The following is a 5,000-nucleotide window of genomic DNA, read 5'->3' on the forward strand; positions in this document are numbered from 1 at the left end:
CGGGGAAGGAAGAGAGCAAGGTGGGCAAGAATTGGAAGAAAAAAATAGAGAGACTGGCAAAAAGAAGAAGTGACGGCACCGCATGGCTTGAAGTAAAGAAAAAGGCAGACAGTTGCTGCCTACGGCCATACTAATCTGAAAATGCCTGATCTCGTCTGATCTCAGAAGCTAAGCAGACTCAGGCCTGGTTAGTACTTGGATGGGAGACTGCCTGGGAATACCAGGTGCTGTAGGCTTTTGCTGCCAGCAGAGGCTGCTCACATCACAGCCCTTGGCATGCACTCAGCCACAGAAGCAATGGGCAAGCTTTTTGCCCTTAGTCAGTGCGCTGATGGCGGTGTGCCCTCTCCTTTCCTGGTCTCATTGGCATGAAGCAAGTTGAGAGGGAGAAGATAGGGAGACCAGTAGACCCTTGAGCTTCTGGAAGCAATTGCGCAGTTCAATCGGTGGTTGGCTGCTGGTTGCCTTGGCTGCGGTTAGCCGCCTTGAATTGGTATTTGTCTTTGTATCCCGTTTGGCGCGGAGGGAAGGGTTGCTAAGTTGAAGGCGCTGTTTGAAAGCAAGTTGTTGGTGTGCTGCTGGTGGCTGTGTTGAAAGAGAATGAGAAAAGAGAGGGTTTTGAATGTGAAGCTGCCGCTTGTGCAGGGTTTGCTGGCAGCAGCGTGGAAGGGATGAATGTTGAATTGATTTGATTAGATTAGAGATACAGCACTGAAACAAGCCCTTCAGCCCACCGAGTCTGTGCCGACCATCAACCACCCATTTATACTAATCCTCCACGAATCCCATATTCCTACCAAACATCCCCACCTGTCCCTATATTTCCCTACCACCTACCTATACTAGTGACAATTTATAATGGCCAATTTACCTATCAACCTGCAAGTCTTTTGTCTTGTGGGAGGAAACCGGAGCACCCGGAGAAAACCCATGCAGACACAGGGAGAACTTGCAAACTCCACAAAGGCAGTACCCAGAATCGAACCCGGGTCCCTGGAGCTGTGAGGCTGCAGTGCTAACCACTGCGCCACTGTGCCGCCCAATTGTTGGAGAGTGCAGGCTGGAGGCTGGTGAAGCGTGAATAGGGCTTGTAGTTTTCAGATGTGGCAGGCGGGGAAGGAAGAGAGCAAGGTGGGCAAGATTTGGAAGAAAAAAATAGAGAGACTGGCAAAAAGAAGAAGTGACGGCACCGCATGGCTTGAAGTAAAGAAAAAGGCAGACAGTTGTTTTCTACGGCCATACTAGTCTGAAAATGCCTGATCTCGTCTGATCTCAGAAACTAAGCAGACTCAGGCCTGGTTAGTACTTGGATGGGAGACTGCCTGGGAATACCAGGTGCTGTAGGCTTTTGCTGCCAGCAGAGGCTGCTCACATCACAGCCCTTGGCATGCACTCAGCCACAGAAGCAATGGGCAAGCTTTTTGCCCTTAGTCAGTGCGCTGATGGTGGTGTGCCCTCTCCTTTCCTGGTCTCATTGGCTTGAAGCAAGTTGAGAGGGAGAAGATAGGGAGACCAGTAGACCCTTGAGCTTCTGGAAGCAATTGCGCAGTTCAATCGGTGGTTGGCTGCTGGTTGCCTTGGCTGCGGTTAGCCGCCTTGAATTGGTATTTGTCTTTGTATCCCGTTTGGCGCGGAGGGAAGGGTTGCTAAGTTGAAGGCGCTGTATGAAAGCAAGTTGTTGGTGTGCTGCTGGTGGCTGTGTTGAAAGAGAATGAGAAAAGTGAGGGTTTTGAATGTGAAGCTGCCGCTTGTGCAGGGTTTGCTGGCAGCAGCGTGGAAGGGATGAATGTTGAATTGATTTGATTAGATTAGATTAGAGATACAGCACTGAAACAGGCCCTTCAGCCCACCGAGTCTGTGCCGACCATCAACCACCCATTTATACTAATCCTACACGAATCCCATATTCCTACCAAACATCCCCACCTGTCCCTATATTTCCCTACCACCTACCTATACTAGTGACAATTTATAATGGCCAATTTACCTATCAACCTGCAAGTCTTTTGGCTTGTGGGAGGAAACCGGAGCACCCGGAGAAAACCCATGCAGACACAGGGAGAACTTGCAAACTCCACACAGGCAGTACCCAGAATCGAACCCAGGTCCCTGGAGCTGTGAGGCTGCAGTGCTAACCACTGCGCCACTGTGCCGCCCAATTGTTGGAGAGTGCAGGCTGGAGGCTGGTGAAGCGTGAATAGGGCTTGTAGTTTTCAGATGTGGCAGGCGGGGAAGGAAGAGAGCAAGGTGGGCAAGATTTGGAAGAAAAAAATAGAGAGACTGGCAAAAAGAAGAAGTGACGGCACCGCATGGCTTGAAGTAAAGAAAAAGGCAGACAGTTGCTGCCTACGGCCATACTAATCTGAAAATGCCTGATTTCGTCTGATCTCAGAAGCTAAGCAGACTCAGGCCTGGTTAGTACTTGGATGGGAGACTGCCTGGGAATACCAGGTGCTGTAGGCTTTTGCTGCCAGCAGAGGCTGCTCACATCACAGCCCTTGGCATGCACTCAGCCACAGAAGCAATGGGCAAGCTTTTTGCCCTTAGTCAGTGCGCTGATGGCGGTGTGCCCTCTCCTTTCCTGGTCTCATTGGCATGAAGCAAGTTGAGAGGGAGAAGATAGGGAGACCAGTAGACCCTTGAGCTTCTGGAAGCAATTGCGCAGTTCAATCGGTGGTTGGCTGCTGGTTGCCTTGGCTGCGGTTAGCCGCCTTGAATTGGTATTTGTCTTTGTATCCCGTTTGGCGCGGAGGGAAGGGTTGCTAAGTTGAAGGCGCTGTTTGAAAGCAAGTTGTTGGTGTGCTGCTGGTGGCTGTGTTGAAAGAGAATGAGAAAAGAGAGGGTTTTGAATGTGAAGCTGCCGCTTGTGCAGGGTTTGCTGGCAGCAGCGTGGAAGGGATGAATGTTGAATTGATTTGATTAGATTAGAGATACAGCACTGAAACAAGCCCTTCAGCCCACCGAGTCTGTGCCGACCATCAACCACCCATTTATACTAATCCTCCACGAATCCCATATTCCTACCAAACATCCCCACCTGTCCCTATATTTCCCTACCACCTACCTATACTAGTGACAATTTATAATGGCCAATTTACCTATCAACCTGCAAGTCTTTTGTCTTGTGGGAGGAAACCGGAGCACCCGGAGAAAACCCATGCAGACACAGGGAGAACTTGCAAACTCCACAAAGGCAGTACCCAGAATCGAACCCGGGTCCCTGGAGCTGTGAGGCTGCAGTGCTAACCACTGCGCCACTGTGCCGCCCAATTGTTGGAGAGTGCAGGCTGGAGGCTGGTGAAGCGTGAATAGGGCTTGTAGTTTTCAGATGTGGCAGGCGGGGAAGGAAGAGAGCAAGGTGGGCAAGATTTGGAAGAAAAAAATAGAGAGACTGGCAAAAAGAAGAAGTGACGGCACCGCATGGCTTGAAGTAAAGAAAAAGGCAGACAGTTGTTTTCTACGGCCATACTAGTCTGAAAATGCCTGATCTCGTCTGATCTCAGAAACTAAGCAGACTCAGGCCTGGTTAGTACTTGGATGGGAGACTGCCTGGGAATACCAGGTGCTGTAGGCTTTTGCTGCCAGCAGAGGCTGCTCACATCACAGCCCTTGGCATGCACTCAGCCACAGAAGCAATGGGCAAGCTTTTTGCCCTTAGTCAGTGCGCTGATGGCGGTGTGCCCTCTCCTTTCCTGGTCTCATTGGCTTGAAGCAAGTTGAGAGGGAGAAGATAGGGAGACCAGTAGCCCCTTGAGCTTCTGGAAGCAATTGCGCAGTTCAATCGGTGGTTGGCTGCTGGTTGCCTTGGCTGCGGTTAGCCGCCTTGAATTGGTATTTGTCTTTGTATCCCGTTTGGCGCGGAGGGAAGGGTTGCTAAGTTGAAGGCGCTGTATGAAAGCAAGTTGTTGGTGTGCTGCTGGTGGCTGTGTTGAAAGAGAATGAGAAAAGTGAGGGTTTTGAATGTGAAGCTGCCGCTTGTGCAGGGTTTGCTGGCAGCAGCGTGGAAGGGATGAATGTTGAATTGTTGGAGAGTGCAGGCTGGAGGCTGGTGAAGCGTGAATAGGGCTTGTAGTTTTCAGATGTGGCAGGCGGGGAAGGAAGAGAGCAAGGTGGGCAAGAATTGGAAGAAAAAAATAGAGAGACTGGCAAAAAGAAGAAGTGACGGCACCGCATGGCTTGAAGTAAAGAAAAAGGTAGGCAGTTGTTGCCTACGGCCATACTAGTCTGAAAATGCCTGATCTTGTCTGATCTCAGAAGCTAAGCAGACTCAGGCCTGGTTAGTACTTGGATGGGAGACTGCCTGGGAATACCAGGTGCTGTAGGCTTTTGCTGCCAGCAGAGGCTGCTCACATCACAGCCCTTGGCATGCACTCAGCCACAGAAGCAATGGGCAAGCTTTTTGCCCTTAGTCAGTGCGCTGATGGCGGTGTGCCCTCTCCTTTCCTGGTCTCATTGGCTTGAAGCAAGTTGAGAGGGAGAAGATAGGGAGACCAGTAGACCCTTGAGCTTCTGGAAGCAATTGCGCAGTTCAATCGGTGGTTGGCTGCTGGTTGCCTTGGCTGCGGTTAGCCGCCTTGAATTGGTATTTGTCTTTGTATCCCGTTTGGCGCGGAGGGAAGGGTTGCTAAGTTGAAGGCGCTGTATGAAAGCAAGTTGTTGCTGTGCTGCTGGTGGCTGTGTTGAAAGAGAATGAGAAAAGTGAGGGTTTTGAATGTGAAGCTGCCGCTTGTGCAGGGTTTGCTGGCAGCAGCGTGGAAGGGATGAATGTTGAATTGTTGGAGAGTGCAGGCTGGAGGCTGGTGAAGCGTGAATAGGGCTTGTAGTTTTCAGATGTGGCAGGCGGGGAAGGAAGAGAGCAAGGTGGGCAAGATTTGGAAGAAAAAAATAGAGAGACTGGCAAAAAGAAGAAGTGACGGCACCGCATGGCTTGAAGTAAAGAAAAAGGCAGACAGTTGCTGCCTACGGCCATACTAATCTGAAAATGCCTGATATCGTCTGAT

At 50.6% G+C, this 5,000-nt stretch overlaps 5 non-coding genes and 1 pseudogene across 5 annotated transcripts; all 6 read left to right on the forward strand.

Moving 5' to 3' along the window:
• The first annotated feature begins 117 nt into the window (after nucleotides 1-117).
• LOC137367382 (5S ribosomal RNA) lies at nucleotides 118-236 on the forward strand. The gene has a single exon (XR_010973877.1). It is a non-coding gene; the product is annotated as a 5S ribosomal RNA (ribosomal RNA).
• A 992-nt stretch (nucleotides 237-1,228) lies between these two features.
• LOC137367255 (5S ribosomal RNA) lies at nucleotides 1,229-1,347 on the forward strand. Its single transcript, XR_010973754.1, has one exon. It is a non-coding gene; the product is annotated as a 5S ribosomal RNA (ribosomal RNA).
• A 997-nt stretch (nucleotides 1,348-2,344) lies between these two features.
• On the forward strand, nucleotides 2,345-2,463 carry LOC137367535 (5S ribosomal RNA). The gene has a single exon (XR_010974025.1). It is a non-coding gene; the product is annotated as a 5S ribosomal RNA (ribosomal RNA).
• A 992-nt stretch (nucleotides 2,464-3,455) lies between these two features.
• Nucleotides 3,456-3,574, forward strand: LOC137367256 (5S ribosomal RNA). The gene has a single exon (XR_010973755.1). It is a non-coding gene; the product is annotated as a 5S ribosomal RNA (ribosomal RNA).
• Nucleotides 3,575-4,206: 632 nt separating this feature from the next.
• LOC137367299 (5S ribosomal RNA) lies at nucleotides 4,207-4,325 on the forward strand. The gene has a single exon (XR_010973797.1). It is a non-coding gene; the product is annotated as a 5S ribosomal RNA (ribosomal RNA).
• A 632-nt stretch (nucleotides 4,326-4,957) lies between these two features.
• The window catches only part of LOC137367848 (5S ribosomal RNA), a 119-nt pseudogene continuing 76 nt past the window's right edge, over nucleotides 4,958-5,000 (forward strand).

Source organism: Heterodontus francisci, chromosome 3, assembly GCF_036365525.1.
Source record: "Heterodontus francisci isolate sHetFra1 chromosome 3, sHetFra1.hap1, whole genome shotgun sequence".
Classification (NCBI taxonomy): domain Eukaryota; kingdom Metazoa; phylum Chordata; class Chondrichthyes; order Heterodontiformes; family Heterodontidae; genus Heterodontus; species Heterodontus francisci.